The sequence below is a fragment of the Sinohyriopsis cumingii genome, chromosome 7 (genome assembly GCF_028554795.1).
Source record: "Sinohyriopsis cumingii isolate HCF-2022 chromosome 7, ASM2855479v2, whole genome shotgun sequence".
NCBI lineage: Eukaryota > Metazoa > Mollusca > Bivalvia > Unionida > Unionidae > Sinohyriopsis > Sinohyriopsis cumingii.
In genome coordinates, this window is record NC_142967.1 from 98998930 (window position 1) to 99017627 (window position 18698).

The window sequence follows — 18698 nt, forward strand, 5'->3', positions numbered from 1 at the left end:
CAAACCAAACATAACAGCACGGATGAAGTCCCGCAGCAAATTCAAACGAAGTCACACGAGCAAATCCTGTCAGGTCAGCGTCGGGTAAACTGCCGTTTACGGCGACTCGTGTCATCGAGTTCGTGGGGTGTCCAAACCGCGCAAAGTATTCGCGGCACTCGCCGTTCCCGAGAAAGCTTCCTGGGTATCAGGCACTCATATCCACGGAAATCATATCCCGATAGTCATATCGGGTATTCCACAACCCGCCATGACCATACTCGACACAACTTAATTGTATATCCGAAAGAAACTGACTTCGGGTTGGTCTCCACGAATTTCTTTCTCTGGCGGCGTGAGCGGCAACACTTGGAACTGTAAAACAATTAACCAATAATTGCTCATCGCTAGCATCTCTCATATACATTTTTGCGAGTTTTTTTCATTTGTTGGTGCAACGATTCTGTTCTGTATAATTCTCCGTTGGGTCTCACAAATTGATCATACTCGGAATCTTCGGAGCTCCTAAATAACCACACCGACACAGGGTCGGTTTTACTCAGCGCGTAAATAACCTCGTATATGTTTCCACGATAAAACTTGACAACACGGTCTCGTGGAAATATTGTAACCGCATCAGTCCACGCGTGCGAATTATGATCAATAATTTCAATCGGTGTTCCTGATTTTTTATAATGCTTCGAACTGTATAATATTTCCCCGGTTAGTGTTTTTACTGTTATTGAGCATTTTAATTTACTTGATAGCGCAGCAACATCATTTATTGTTGCCCCGGTATTCTTAACCGATTCACCCCATGATGTTATTTTTTTACGTCGCAGGTCGGTTAAACCGTTTCCTCGTTTTGTGTTTTTAAAATGTTCCATTACTCGCTCGGCTACACAATTCAACACCAACGGCGTAGTCGTCGACGCAGTCATTCGCATCGGAGCGAGTTTATCAATTTTTTTTTTTTTTACAGGATATATTCCATGAATGGCTGCGGTTACAGGATACGCTCGAGCGTAATATGGTATATCAATCCCGGTCAGCATTCCTGGTTTACAGCCACTACTTAACAGAGCGGTCTTTCCGTTAGCAAGAACAGGGTCGAGTTTGTCACGGATAATCCACGTATCGTCTTCAACGTTGACAATAAATTTTATTCTGAAAAAAATATTTCTTTTCACGTTGATAAATATCAATATAATCAATAATTGTTTTTGTCATCAGTCATTGTAGCATCGACGATGTTCTCATCGATGACATCGTCGTCGTCGCGGATAATTTTAAATGTCGACCATGCATGAGATGCGCCATCGTCGCGGAATTTTTTTTTACCCTCGTTGATAATATCAAACAGATCAGTTAGATGCCGTCGTCGTGGATCCAGGGTTACCCTGTCAAGATCGAATCTCCCAGCGCCAACTGCGGATAACCTCGAAAACTCCTCCATGTTATATTTAAGACAAATATTTAAATAAGAAAATATTATATATACAATGAACAACTGCAGATGGTTAAAAGTTGGATCTGTAACAGTCTGTGGTAAGCCCTGTAGGAAGGAATTCTGCGGTGAACATATACAGAGCATCAAACGAGGAAGCACAGGACCTATTCGTTGCCTGCGATGTGGCATTGGTGTCAGGGGTAAAACACAATTATGTGCGGGGTGTGGGGGAAAACGATACCGTGAACTCAAGCGATATTACAATTTAAAAAAATAACGGAGACGCGCTAAAATCCGAAAGTGATTATATAACTAGGTTTTCAGACAAATTATAAATTAGACAAATACATGAAGTATAAATGAATCAAGAATTTGTCCCACATCCCACAATCAAGAATTATGAAGCATCTCGCGAGGGAATAGTGAGACACTGTAGATTGAAAAAAACAGTTGGTGCTGTTAATAATACTGGTTATTTAATGTTTATGGCTGGAAAGAAATGTTATTATAATCACAGGTTTGTGTTTGAGGTATTTAACGGAGAGATCAAAAAAGGTCTTGTAATTGATCACAAAGATGGTAATAAACTTAATAACTCTCTTCAGAATTTACAATCCATAACACAGAGCGAGAATTCTGCACGAGATGGCACTGGTAAATTTGCAAAAATTCCCAGAGCTGTAAGATCTCTCAACAAAAATACTAATAAAGAAAATACATTTCGCTCAATGAACTTAGCTGCGAATTATTTTGGTATTGAACCGCGTTCGGTTCAACGTGTCGCAGAAAATGTTATCAAATCAACTTTTTCAAGTAAGTTTGATAGCTGGATCATATTTTATTATGTAGATAACTCTGCAGCGACTGCGTGAAAAGTCAATGATACAATTATTTCCCCCTTGACTTTGTCAAGGATGTCACCGACAGGTACAAGCAGACGATTTTCTGCACAAGGAAGTAAATAACTTCCCTTGTTTTTCCCATTGACAAGTCAAGGTGACAGCGCAAGAATGATTTTATCTTCCGGATTTTATCAGGCAAACGTATATTTATCTTTTTTTTTCGCAGACAATATCGCTATTTTATTACACTTGTTCGGGTTTATGGTTCATCTGTGGTTTCCACATGATCATATTTAAGAAAATACGTTTTAAACAAATCACGCTGAGCTATTTCTGAACTTTCAAATATCAGTCAGTTTATATACAATATCGTCCTAATACTATATTGGGGTTTCGAAACCCAACGAAGTTGCACAACTTTCTCCGTTATCGCCCCGTTTCGGGGTAACCTTTTACCCCAAAACAGGGTTGATTTCAGGGGTACGTGTGCAACTTGTTGGATGTAGAATTATAACCCCGCATTGTGTTTGTACCGTCCTAGGATAAGTTATATGTTTGTGCCGTCTTAGGATAAGTTAGAATTAAGTTATATGTTTGTACCGTCCTAAGATAAGTTATATATACAATTGTAAAATACAACTGCTGTAAATAGCTTCTACTGCTGTAAATATGCTTCTACTGCTGTAAATAGCTTCTACTGTAAATACTATATGTTTGTGCCGTCCCTAGGATAAGTTAGAATTAAGTACTAGGATAAGTTATGTATTATGTGTTATCCCCATATGAGCCTTGCTAGCATATCAAATGGTAAGCTAGGAGGTTCACAAATGGGGAATGTCTCGTCGTTTCGCAAACACACCCTCTGGGCTTTCTAGACTGTCATTTGGCAGTTTAGGATCTCAATCGGGGGTAGTGTTTCCGCCCCTCCTGAGTTTGGTAGGATGTCATAAGACACCCTAGAGACTCAAAGGAGATGTGATGTTTTTTTATTTTAAATATTTAAAAATATATATAAATATGAATCAAGAAAATATCAATAATGTGATTGATGCTATTAAAAAATTAGAAAAACAAGGATTTAATATATTACTAAATGTTGAAACTATTCTGTCAGATTTTGAATCATTATACGAAGCTAAACGCGCAGGGCGTTATATTCTTCCTGCTCAATATCGATTCATAAAGATGATCCAAAATAATTTGTATAAATCGCTGGCCAGCGTAGCGGAGACACAAATAAATGAATTTGTTCCACTGTCACGTGCACTCGAAAAGATCAGGCTGGCAATGGCAGCTGAGTATGAAACTAAAAAGATAATTAACAATCGGGTCCGGAAATTAAAGCATTGTATGTCTGCTGATGAAGTCAAGGGTGAAAATCCAGAGAATTTTGAAGTCAATGATAGCTTCGTCACGGATGACGAAGTCATTCACCTTGACGAAGTCATTCACGAGGAAGTAAATACCTCACCTTGACTTCGTCAGATACCTTGATAAAATCAAGCTAGTGAAATCGGGTACCTTGATAAAATCAAGGAAGTGAAATCGAAAGTAAAAAAAAAGTAATATTTTTTTTTACTGTGTAAATTATGCAACTGTCCGATTTCGTTGGTTTTCATAGCAAAATACCCTATCAAATCCGTGACTTTGGTCTGTTTTCTTGAATTTCACCGGCAAATACCGTTATGAATCTGTGACTTTGGTCCGTTTTGTTGATTTTCATAGCAAAATACCGTTATGAATCTGTGACTTTGGTCTGTTTTGTTAAATTTTACCAGCAAATACCCCCATGAATCCACGACGCTGGTCAGTGGTAAAAAAATATATATAAAGTAAAATATTTTTGAAATTCTTCGAATTTCAGGATGGAAATGTCTTTGACATTTTTAAAAATCCTTTGGATGGAAATGTCTTTGACATTTCTACTGCAGTATCTTATCGAGATGATCCCGTGAAATGCACGAGTGAGCAACATTGAGGATTTGGTCTGCATCACAAGTAATCATCGTGATATTGTTTTCGCGGAGTTTCTTCAGCTGAAAATCTGTCAGTAAAAAGTCATCATTGCCGTACTTATCGATGATCATTTTAACAACGCCCGGGGGATGATTTCCGGTAAATATTTTTCGGATGAATTCTTCAAGCGCGCGCTTGTCAACGATGGAACATTTCACGTGTTGATACATACTATTATTTTCGCGTTCATTTAATATAATTTATTATGACAGTGCTGTCGCTGATGGTGATGTCGTTGGAAACGCCAACCGGGCTATCATCGGAATCACTTTGTGATTCACAATCACGCTGTGTTTCACTGTCACTGTGAGTGGAAATGTCGGACACATTTTCATCTTCATCACTGACAACAAAATCACTGTCAGAGAGATCTTCATCGGAATCATACTGTTGGTAATTCGAAGATTTTTTGGACATTATTATGATAGCGATATCGCTAATTGAAAGTGTTAAGATGGAAATCGTTTCACGATGAAAGTCCTTAGGACTTTACCAGCAAGTTTATACTAACAGTCTCCCCACGCAGGTCCAAAAGTCTACCCTGCTGGTCAGTGACTTTAAAATTTATCCTTGTCAGCGTAGGATTATGACACCGCAGAAATACAGGATTGATTGGCTCTTGCACAATCAAAAATCCAGGTGGTTCTCTAGGAGTAAATGAATACAGTATAAACCCCTGCTGGGCTTGATTCGATATTGTTGTGTCTATGTTGTAGCTGCCATCGATTACGTCACATACAAGATTGACCGCGACGACATCAGTGATTGCTACGATTCCCGGAGAAATATGTCTGCCATCACCGCTGGTGGAATTATTGTGTGTTAAGATAGTTGGCGGTGGCAATATTCGTTTGTGTTGTGCAAGTATGTCATCGAAGTGCTCATCGACGATATCAGTGACGAATTTTCGCAAGATGACCGGGGAAACATATCCTGGTAATTTAAAATTCGGCAGTTCAGCTTCGGTCAGCGAGTACTTATCCAAAAATTGTTGTTTAATGATGGAGTTACTGTTAGTTACTACCTGAATCATTCGTTGGTTAATATATTCCATATCTGAGGCAATCTGATTTAATATTTCGATTTGCTTAATAATTTCTCCACGTGAACCTGTTACATCAGAAAGATGTTCTTGGCAGCATTGCCGTAGATGCGCTAGTTGCGCGCGGTGCTCCACATTAATAGTTTCAAAAAATTCAGTAATTTCGCTCAGATAAACACGAAATCCTAATCCTCCCACTCCCGTTGAATATGTTGCACGAGTAAAAGTCAACACAATATCGCCGCCGTCACTAAGAGGCGGGATCCACCTATCCACCGTTGCACCTTTTATATCATCCAGACGCGGCCTATAACCGGGTGTAATTCCGTGATATGACTTCGCGTCAGTGATATAATCGGATTTTTCGGGTGCAGGGGGTGGTATCGGTGGCGCCGGTGGTGGATTTCGAGGCCATCCTAATACTGTTCTGATTGAACTGTTATAAATATCTACGGCGTAACCCGGTGTTGAGATTTCGATGATCGTGGACAGCGTTGGCTCGTGTGCAGTGATTTATATTTTTGCTTCTTTTCCGGTGATACGTTTTATTTGACGCTGTATTTCTTTGTTGATTTCTTCTATCTGATAACTCCCAGTGGGTAACGCAATGACGTTCCAATCTGGTGTGCCATCAGCGCTATTCTGATATGAAAATACAAATGAATTATCTGGCAACTGTCCGTGAAATGATGTCGACCTGATATTGGACCAACTGTGATATACTCGTAATTGTGTCAGTGCTATTTCGGTGACTGGAATTGCAGTTGGAAAATTAATATCGAATTCAGGTTGCGTCGAGGACACTGATATCATTGTGGTCCTTACCGGAGTTGTATTTGCGGCTATCTCTTGAAGTATCTCCGTCATTATTTATCTTCATCGTTTTCAAATTAAGATTCTTCGCACGTTCGTAATCGTTGTATATGCCAGACATCAACGTGAATTCGGAATCTGATATGTTGTTGTCATCTACGCTGGATGATATCAACGAGGATAATTTCGAGTATGCGTTGCTGGCCGCGTTGGCTACCCGCGTATACTCGTGTAGTTTTGTTATCGCGCACGAAGATATTTTTTTCGCGATGATGTTGGCAACTCCTGCGAACGCCGTTTGTATTTTTTTATTTTTGTTACGCATCTGTCAATGGTGTTTTTCAACGTTGACTGCCATTCGCGTACCTGATCATACCGGTATTATTGAGCATCTGGAAATCCTTCGGATTTCAACGTTGTCGTTGACATTATTCAATTACGCGGTAACCAATTGAGGTGTTTCTGCGACGAATTCCAAACACCACCAGTAAGATGTTGCGGTTAATTTCTTGTCTGCGGCTTCAAGTATAAATATTTCTTCGGTACGCTGTTTAGTATTACAGTTACAACCCCGGAATACTTATCGGTGGAATGTCTCCAGGGAAACGTTGTAAAGATTTCAAACTTAGCAGCGGAAAACACAGACAACCTGTACACGCCAGTGGCTGTTGCTGTATATTTGATAGTGCTATTTTGTCGGGACCATGTTGCGAATCCCGATGATACCGTGAATACGATGTTGGTGATATGCCCGGGGGTAACTCCAGTGGGGACTTTAATCAGACTGGTTTTGTTAACGATCTCAGGAATACCCGATACGATATCCTGCTGTGTTTGTTTGATCGTGTCAATGTTGGTTTTGATTTCAGAAAGCTTCATATCGACGACCAAAGGAGCCCCAAAGAACTTATCCACGGTCTCGTCGGTTTTTTGATAATTTCTGCGAAATTTTGTAAACGCGCCCACGTGAACATCATACTCTGCCCGCAACGTGGCTAGTTTACCGTCAACGGTGTCTACGTATTGTTTGTTTGCGGCATCTTCGGGACCTTCCGGATTTTTTAGAACGGTTATTTGTTGCCGTTCATGCCAAGTTCACCTGTCATTATGTCGCCGGATTTTGCTACACGCGTCGCTGCGACTTTTCGTGCATCATTTCGCAGCATCGCAATTGATATCGACGAATCTCTGATTCTGCCGCTGTCAGTGAATACAACAGTGTTGTCCGCGACAGCTCCAATAACCCTGCGAATTATGTCATTCCACTTAATATTACTGGTTTTTAGTTTGCCGTGCCTGTCCTGAAAAATAACAACCTCATCTGGGTCTATCCCGGTCAGATTTAAAAGATCATCAATTTCATCTTTGGTCGCATACTTCGATAAATCGATATCTTTTTTTTCTTCCTTGGTTCTGCTTGATCTTCCGTAAATATCAACCATTATCTGTTATGGGGTTGTTTAAATTTGGAAATCATTGATGATCATGCACGACTTTATGAGGAGGAATCGCTGGATGTTTTGTTATCGCGGCGAGAACATTCAAAACCTCTTGACCACATATCGGAGGATCGGTTAGTGTTTGTGTTGGTAACGTTGACTGCCAAACTGGAATTGGAAATCCTTGGACGTACCTGAAAAACTCAACTGGCGGTGCTAGCCCGTACGAATCGAAATAGATAATTCCGCGTGGATCGATCGGGTAAGCAACCCAATGAGTCCCAGGGCCTTCCTTGTTGTCAAGATTAATAATTCCTGTTTCTGGATTATTCGGTCGTGTTGGTAATTCATCTCGCATAAATACACCTTTGAAGGATTTTATGCGTAACCGTGAGGCAGCATTAAGCAAATCAAAATTAGAAGCTGGAAGCTTCAATGCTGGAAGTGTTTTCAAAACCTTTTTGGGTACCATGACGCCGGAGTTCCCGGTAGTCTTAGACCGGATCCCTTTCTTTTTGTATCCTTTCCCGGTGGCTTTCTTTAGTGCCATTCCAGCTGCGGTTCCAACAGCTCCTAACGCGGCTGCCTTTGCGACTGCGGGAGCAGCAGCAGCTATCAGTGCTGGTATCGCTGCGAGAAGCGGAAACATACCGCCGGTTTTAACCATATCTTTGACCGCGGCCGGAGAGAGATCAAGTCGAACTCCAGTCGTTGATTGCTTCGCGCTATTGAAATGTTTTAGCTGAGTTTTAATCAGCGACAGCTTGTTTGGACCACCCGCTAGCTGATCGTGTTTTAGTGTTATTGATGTCCCACATGTGCTCGCGTTCTTCGATTGTAATTTCTTCGCCTGACCAGGAGTCAGTGTGACATTAACATGACTGTATGACATTTTATTTAATATGATGTTGATCTAATTGCGCTTTTGGAAAACCTACAGGTTTTCCACTGGTGCATCAATGACTCTCATTCGGCCGCCAGCACCTTCAAGTAACATTGCTTTATCGGAAAGTATGACCGCGATTGCTCTAGCACCTCCAGGAAGTGGTGGTGCCGCAGCTGGTACTCGAGCCAGGCGAGCCCGAATAGTTATATCGACGACAGATTTTCTGAATAAATCCAAATGTTCCAACGAAAAGTAATAGATCGGATACAACGTTGTAAAATCACGCTGAGATATCTGCAGCCCAGTGTCAACGTTTTGATCACGCCCATCATAAGACATCAATCGATAATATGCCCGTGCAACATCAATTTGTTCAAAATTTAGATTGATATCCTCGGCGGGTTCTTGATGTCCGTTTATACTTAATGAAACTTCAGAAACTCCAAGTGTGTCAAATATCATTGGATTTGCTTCCTGGTTATTTATTCTAGAATTTGCCTGAAACGCGATAAATATATGTCGCGCTGCTGATACTCCCTGTTGTGATCCCAATTGCCACGTGAACAGTCCAGGAGCGTTGATAGAAGTACTATCTGTTGTCATTGCTAACCATGATAACAACGATTTTCCGCCTTGATCCATAAAAGAAAGTAATTTTTGTTCTTCAGCGATTGATGGAGTCATTGTTGGCATCCACAGAGATAGTTTTCTTAACTCTACTTGACCAGGATCAACTCCAGCAGCTCGCCATATTGCATCATTACTAGAGTTTTTTCTGACAAGCGTTACTGTGTGTTTGGCACCAAATATAACCTTTCGGACATTTCTGCAAAATCCAAAAATATGAGATAACGGAATTGCACAGGAAAACTCTTCGTCGCCGCTCAGCATTGCTCGACGCGCGGCAAAACCCAAGTTGAAATTTTCGTTCATGGCTGCAACTGCATCCCCGGCCGCGTTCATCGTCACATTTCTATTTTCGGGATGATCAGATGTGTCCTTTACAAACATCATTGTTGGACCAGCTGATCTTGTGTAATCATCAGAATATCTTGCAAGACCAAGCATTGTCGTGGCAACATCAACATTATCCAAACACGACTCAATATCTTTTCCATCAATCGAGTATGTGGCTTTGCTAAATAACGCCATCACACCATTATTAACAAAACCAACACGATCGCCTATTCCGTATCCAGTACCGTCCGCTTTTAAGATTCTACCTGTGACTTCAATAAAAGCCTCACAAGGCAGAAAATATCTACTTGTATCATGAATTTGAAACTCAATTCTCCCCGGCGCGTTAGGTGTTTTTGCATCATAAGAATAAAATTGATAATCGCGCAAGGATTCATCCTTTCTGACTGGTTTATCCATATCAAATGCTACGTTGGATATGCGCTGAAACATCTTATTGTAATACATTTTTATCTAAAACGAAGACCACTTCCCGCTACTAAACTTGAAGCTATATTTTTTTTATATTTCTTTGGAAGGTATCAGCGACGCTAGTTTTTGATTTGCAGTTTCATTTATTATTTTGCTAACATTCGCAGGCATGTCCGCGGTGCTTGGTAATTTTACCGGCGGAGGCTTTCTGCGTATTAATCGTACTAGTCTGTCCTTGATCGCCGTGAACACTTTGCCAGCGGCTTCACCGATTACACCAGAAGCTTCGTCTTTGATAACATCAATACCTTTTGACGATAATTGTTTTGCAATTGGTCCCGCCTTTGGAGCTATTCTTGTAAACAATCCTTGAATAACATTTCCAAGTCCATCTCCATATTATGCACTGTAAACAGGATATCGCGAATTTACCACTCTCTCTCGTCGGGTCATATGATGAGAGTCATGTATGATCATTTTATTTAATTAGTTATTTCTCTAATCGACTTTCAATCGCGGCGACTTTCAATCGCTGTCCACGAGTTCATCAATAAGTTCTCGATAGCTGTGAGTATCCATGATGCCGCCGCGAAATAGTCGCTGACAGATATCAGCCGCTTCATTAATTATTTCCGGAGAGTTATTTCCAGCTCGTTTTCCTCCGATGAGAACTTCTAGCCGTGATACATCATTGATGATATTATCAGGACAAACAGCTAGACCAGATCCGGTTTTTGATTGTTGTTCTACAATTCTTGGGGCTAAAACATCTTGCGGTAAACTTTCAGGAGATGTTGTTAAACCAATTATCGGCGACATAGTAGGCTTGGATTTTTGACCACGTGGACTTTGTTCAGATGCAACTTCATATTCTCTTAACGGGATTAGGTCAGTATCTGCTATCCTCCGCCGTTGTTGTTGTAAAGGCGCAGAAGGTTTCTGCTGGGAGAATTCTAGTTGTTTTACCTGTTCGTTATAAACTTCTTTTACTTCTTCAAGGAGACTTCTGTATTCTAAATCATTGTCTCTGGCTTGTTTTTTGTTTTTATATATACGATATATCCATTTAATAAAATTATCATCAATCACGGTTTCAAAACCGGGTTTTAAGATACTAGATTTATTAAACATACCAATTAATATTTTTCTGGGCAGTTCTTCTCTTGGAGTTTTTCTGATATCTTCAGCAAAACCCTCCCTAAATTTTGCAATCAGTCCAGTATTTTCTGCTATTGGTTTGGGCGCGAGTTCAGTACGAATTTCCCCAATACCTTCAAGTATTTCTCTGACGGCGGATGGAGGTTGAGCTGTTGGATCTCGTAAAATCTTTTTTGTTTGTTTGGTTCTTCTAGCAATCTTTTCAGTCCGCGTAGCAGTTTGTTTTATCGTTGGAAGAATACCTTGTTTTCGTTGTTCTTCTTGTTCTCGCAGCCTCCGCTCCCGTTCCACAACATCCGCCACCTCTTCAAAAGTCTTAGGTTCTCCCAGTAAAGCTCGCTCAGTGGCCACCGCAGCTTTTTCAGTAGCCGTTGTAACGGGTTTAAATAATTGTTCTGTACCTTCCATGAATTCAACTTGTGCTTGCTGCCGTGCCTGTAATTTTTCTTTAACACTATCACGGACAGGAAGAAAATTTGTTATTGCTTCTAGTCGCTCTCGAGCTAGTCTAGCGGAAATGTGCTTCTCCAATGTTAGCCATTATTGTTAACTTAAATTTTTAATTCACAACAGAAATCCTAAAATATTTTACATGATAGCAGCAGAGAGACTGGGCCACCAACGTCGTCGTCGTGCCGCCCCCCCCCCCCCCCCCGTGAAGAAATTATTTTTTATAGCGAGTTATCGCTGTCGAAATAACCCCGTTAGCCAGAAAAGAGGATTTAGACATCATAGTTTCTGCCTAGAAGGGTTTATTTTGCGAAATAAGACCTTCTATCAGAAATGTTTTTGATAGATGGTCCTGTTGGACGAAACAGTTGGTGGGCTCAGTCTCTCTGCTGCTTTGATCAGTCTCCCTATAGGCAGAAGCTTCAAAATATGCTTCTATCTTCAATCATGGAATATTTCTACCACGTGCAGGACAGGATATTGCGACAATACCAATTTAGAGGTCATATAAAAATCATGGCAATGCGTACAGTGAAGGAAATACTTCTACGGAATAGCGAAACATTCAGCACTTTAATAGGAATTCATATACATATTGGTGATATCGCCAACGAGATGCACAGCAGAATGGGACTAGCCACAGCACCAGAAGGATACATTTATAAAGCCATGGACTATACGAAATCGAAATTTCCTAAGGTTGTATTTGTTGTTGCTTCAGACGATTTGCATTGGTTCAAGCGAGTTGCGAGCTTATGATTAAACGACAGCATATATTTCCTTCATAACGGCACCACACCGGAAGTAGGCCTTGCGGTATTGGCGTCTTGTGATCACGTGATTAAAAATGGTGGCTCTTTTAGCAGGTCGGCTGGAATTTTAGCTGACGGTATTTCAGTATATTACCCACATCCAGGGCGTGTTGGCTCGCCAGGAAAGGTCAGATATAGTTATGAAGATTTCTTTCCACCAAACTTGATTCCAATCGACTTATGAAAGAATGAATACAGATGTTTGCTGAACTTTGGCACTTTCTATGCATATTTTGTTGCTGCGAATCCCTTATATATCCAGTATTTATAGTATATATCTAAACTCGTCAAGAAGATCATGATATCTTATTAATTTGTATGTTGTCAGCATAGTATACTTGTCGCAGAACAGAAACCGAGTGGGTTTTTGGACTAAACGAATAAGACAAACACAATGTGTGAAAGATGGAAATTTATGAAATGAATTAATAAAGAAAAATGTATGATGCGAAAATACAATGATTCTCTCACGCTCTCAACTTACGATTGACCCACTCACTCTACACAAACATTCACACATTGAAAGTAAACCAGGAATATGAACTCAATATGACATACAGATCCAAAAACCTCATAGACTGCAGATACGTTTCAAACAGCATTATACACTACAAGAGGGATTCACATAATCTCAAGTATGGACTCTGATTAAGATTCAAAATAATCTTATGACATTCAAATGTGTTTCAAAATAATGTCATAAACTATAAGAGATTCACATAATCTCACGTATACAACTAATAAGATTCAAGTAATCTTTTGAAAATAAAAATGCACCCAATTAGAACAACAATTGAACCAAACGTATGATTCTAGAACCTTGTACAGTCGCACAATTCCTTGGGTTGGCCAACACTCTTATCGGCCGCTCTCACCCTTCATGGATCCACCACATGTACAGTCATACGTATACACACGTACAGACAGCATACAGCACCCTCTTTAGCTACGCCTACGTCCGTGGCTCAGACATGCGTACATAGATACATACGTATCGACAACACGCAGTCTTAAATACTCTGGAAACTCCAGACAGCTCTAAACAGCTTCAGATAGCTCTAGATATCTCTAGTCAACTCTAGTCACAATCACAATCAGCTGCAATAAAACCAAACTGGTCATAATAATAGTTTCTGTAACATCTCTAGATATATGCTAATACATTAACCCCTAATAGTGACTTGTAATTCAAAGTTAAAATCTGCGTTGTAATAAATGCAAAATTACGCGATAAGACATTACAAACCGAATAAGCTTCGCATATCAAATTAAATATAAATTTAACACTTACCCCTATGGCTGGAGAACAATGGAGAGCGTACACTCCTTGACGTGATCCAAAACGACCAGTGTCTGTTTGGACATTGATCTTACTTAAATACACAGGAGAGTGAGCAATAGTCAGGGTAAAATATCCGTCCATATCATGTTATTAATGTCCCTCGTCGCAAGTAATTTCCATCGAGGTATATGTTAATACAGTCGCTTACCTGGAAAAACACTTATTCACCCATGATAAATTTCTACGCATGTACAACAAAAAATAGTCAAATAGTTCGAAGGTAAAACCAAGTTACTTTTTGCCTAATTCTGTGACAATTCTGTCTTCATGATTGACGTGATTAGGACACTCTGTTTTTTCACCAATATGGTTTATTTTTCTTTTCTTTTTGTGATTTTTGCTGGCAAGAACATTTTCTATGTTAGAAATGCTATTAACATGGAATAGTTGATAAACTGCACTGTAATCGTGCTTCAAGCATATTTGTTTATTTCAGTAATAAAATGTTGCACAAACGGAGAGTTCACTTCTGTACGTCGACTTTGTTTAATAGGAAGAAGGCCCATTTATTTTTTCCTGGTGAAAACTACAAGCATCGTCGGTGAATTCCGAAACAAAACATCAATGCAACATTCAAACAAGTATTTAGTAACTTATTTTTTTATGCCTAGGGACTATATCTTATCATGTAAATTTAAACAATTTGCAATATGCAAAAGAGTACAAGCCGTTAGTTTAATGACAAAATATCGCAAATTAAAGTAACTATCATATTATCATTTATAGTCCAGTACCTCGTTCTACTTCTCCTATTTTTCTTATATTTGTTATGTTAGAACACTATTATAAGAATACAGTAATAAGACACTAGTATATTTTGCACAATTTTTCAACAGATAATTTTAAACGTTATAATTAAAAAATAAGCATCTCCGAGTTACCGTCTTTATGAAATCAATAACAAAAATCAAACAACTTACCTCCCTTAAAAAATCGGTAAGAAGATTCTAATCGAACATATGGAGACGCTGGATTGCTATTTGAGAACCGCATAATATTATAATAAGTTTATATTGGGCGTACATGATTCACCTTTTGAGTAAAGTATTAGACCCGTGAACTCTAACAGATTGAAGTGACTGGAGTACAGATTCCAGAAAAAATTAAAAGACGTTTCCTTTATACCAGAAGTTACCATTGCACTAACTTTGATGGAATACGATCGTGCAATGAGATGGTCTCAAAAAGAATGTCTTCCTTTCGTTGCAGTCCCAGCTCTAGCATAGGCGCTAAGTTTTACTATAATGTTACAGTAACGATCAGCATGCTTCTAACTAATTGTAAATGTTATGTATATGTGATTTAATTATTTGGTTGTTAATTTGAATTATTTTCATTTCCATTACATGCTATTGTAATGTAACTTTATTTACTGGAATTGGTATTGTCCATAATACAGTTCAGTTCTGGCGATCTTTTAAAAATATTTTTGACGTAAAGTTCGTATAATAGAAATTGTACCTAATGCTGACCTAGTTCCTGACATTGATTTAGAAACCGTAGCAATTCTAGTAAACAACTTATCATTGTTTTTAGTTTTCGTTCCAAGATTAAGAACCATTGATTTCAGTTAAGGCCATACTGTGAGTAGGTGATATTAGACATGTAAAAATCTTCTATTTTGTTCTATAAAGATGACCATGTGACCCTCATCCGGTCATCAGTTTTGCGTTGTAGCTAGACTTATTGCTGATGTTTTAAGAAAAAATAGTGATCTGTGCCTTAACACTTGAGACTTCCAGATGTTTGATATTGTGTCCAGTTTTGGGATAATTATTTTATTTTCTGCAAAGTGTTTGGATTTCAAGTGATTGTTTTCCCTAGAAATACTAGTGCTCTGAATTAATTCTTAGACAAGGATATTTACCAAAATGTATACAGAATTCAAAACTGGAACAATGTTTTATGTGATTCAACAAGAGACTGTTAACTTTGCAGCACTTCACAGGTTACCAGATACGTCAATATCTTCCAATTTGGATTACATCGGGATTCGAGCTCAGTTTCATTTAGGACATTTTAATAATATGACTTCTATTTTTTAATTCTAGGATTAATTTTGGATTTGATTCGTAAAAACGTAATTTCACTTTCTCATTTTACCTTGTTTGTCTAGGGAAATAAAAGATTTGTTAAATTTTACAAAGCTTGCTGTTCTCACTCTTTTTTGTTGCGTTTCGTAAGAGCCTAGACTCGTAAAAGTACAAAGTTATTTGGTGGATTCTGATATAAGGTCAACATTTATTCTGCTGTGGTTTTTTAATGCCACAATGTAAGAAAAACAGCCAGTTAGTTGCTATATAAATGTATTATCACTTTAAATGAGAATTGCACGATTGATGCTAAAATGCTGTCCTTTCTGCTGATATTGGTAGAAAATAAGTGTTTTAGCAGCTAATTATACTCAGATCTTTAATGATAGAATTGAATTATGTGTTTGTTTATGTATATGTATGGTGTCATAAGAAAACTCTGTCAAGGCTATCTGGAGTCAAAGAAGTATTCCAATGGCGCAAAGGTAGATTTAATTCTTTATATTCGACATTAATTTGGTGATTAGTGTGATTGACACAGTCATGTTTAGTACTTCCATAGGTGTATATTCACGCAGTCATTACATAGATCACTTGTATCTCATCTTGAGTGATTTACAGAGGGAAAATCTTGATTATGGACATATTATGGATATAAGTATCTTGAACAAAGCGAAATTATCTAAATACTTTCTTAAATATTGATATAATTTTATTCGCTTAGTTCAAGATACTTATCATCCTTTTAATCGACTTCGGCATTCATGGCTTCCTTAGCATCTCAGCACATTTAAATGTAGGTCAACGAACTTAAAATCATGCAATTTGCTTGTGTAAGAATTTGAATTTATATCAAGAAAGGCATGCGAGTACGTAAAGTCTGACTAACACATTATAGCTATATATATATATATATATATATATATATATATATATATATATATATATATATATATATATATATATATATATATATATATATATATATATTAGTAAATAAAACAACGTTTATGTTTCCTAACAAAAGAGTTAGAAGACTAGACGTCTTATTACAACACGCAGATGCATTTCTAACTAGTGCAGATAAATTTAATTAGTCTGACTTGCTTTTACAAAAGAGCCTAGTTTCGATAAACTACTTAGACTACTGAACACTCGCGTGTTATTTATTTTTTTTTTTTATTTGGTGAACAACATATTACATAGCTAATATTTGCCTTTAGAATTTATTTAAAGATCATTTTTCCTTGGTGGTAAACAAGATTAAGCTTTTTTTCGAAATAAGTGAATGTTCTAGAAGCAAACTGATTACGAATTTTATGGAAAAATTGCCCTGAACCTGTATCTGGTATCCTGTCTTAGATTTATATATAAATGGTTTTTACTTCAGAATTACCGATTCGTATCTTAGCATCCGTCTTTAGAGGAATTAATTTTAGTTGTATTTCAGTTGAGATGATTTTATTTACTTAATTTATTCACTGGAATTCGAAGTGCTCCTTTACTTCTGGACTACTTAACTACTTTTGGATTATTGCCCAGGATGAATGTTGCTGACACAATCTTGAAACGCAATGCTTTCAATCTTACAAAATACATATTACTATCAGCCAATATCTAACAGGTGTGATAGATTAAATAGTACAATAACTGACTAAACATTTCGTATTGTGAACTTTGATTCTACCATGAGCCTATACGTATGCTGGCTATGTTGCAATGCACGGCCCTTGAGATCAAGGTATATCCGTTTTCTCATTGGCAGCACTTTGCTCGTGCAGCATGGAGTGAACCGAACTCACTATTTTGAAATAATTTACGGTATAAAGAATACTCCTCAGGTAACGATGTTCTCAGAAATTAGATCCAGATCCAGATACAATACATGCTCAATAAATATTCACAATTCCGTGAAAATACTACCGTTTATAAAACAATCGTGTCTTCAATGTTGTGTGATGTCGCTCAAAAACACGTACTGCGAATCCGACTCGAGTGCAAATGCATAATGGACGAGCACAAAATACTGAAATTTATGTTGGATGTGGAGCAAAAAAATTCACGTTTATAAAAATAAAAAAAATTGACATTCTTGCTGCAGTAACATAATTACCAGGAACGCCATCAAGTAAATATACAGGTGAAAATCATTCCTGGATACAATTACAGAGCCTGGTGCACGGCTCGATATACGACTTGCTTTTAACAACAGTCCTCAGCCCGATAAAGCACCTGTTAATATTGTTCATGCTGCATGTTACTGATAAGCACTCATCAAACGATATCCTTGCACGTTATTATGCCGACGTCGTCCTCGTCCATGACTTCAATTAAATTGCAGGACCAGGTGCTGGAGAACGAATTGCAAGATGTATCATCAAAACAGGTAGCAAGGCCACGATCGCAGTAGTATGATATGCCTCTCATGGACAGAAGATCACTCATTAAACATAAATAATATTAATACCCCCAAAAATGGATACAATGCGCAGGACATTGTCAGGAAATATAATACAGTTCGCGTGGGTATCGGAGAGGTTAAGACACTACGGAAAAGTTATCAAGTGCGTCAAAGATTATTCATTCAGTTCCTCGAAAATGCTTGACTAAATAAGCGTTATGTCAAATTTACCTGCCAGTACCACGATAACATTTCACTTGGATGGTTAGATGTCCACAAACCAATGATTTTCATCAGACCGACCTCTTACATATTCCACATAAACCCGTTGACCAGCGTCGATGTTGCGAGCAGATACAAATAAACTGAGCCGTTGACGTTAAAATATCCTGCAAGTGTCCAAGATGCAGTCGAACGTATTTATAAATGTTCACCACTAACATGGTCACAATTGTTACAAATGGATCCTGGTGAAGAATGTATCGGCTATGTTGCTGCACCATTGCTACACTACTGTCAAAACACCATTAGACATGTTAATTTACATTGCGACAAAGCTATTGTGAAACGATGTAACTGTACACTAGCGGAGCTATTTTTCGGACATCAGAACGTACAAGATATGTGAATGAGATCTCGGGGTGCA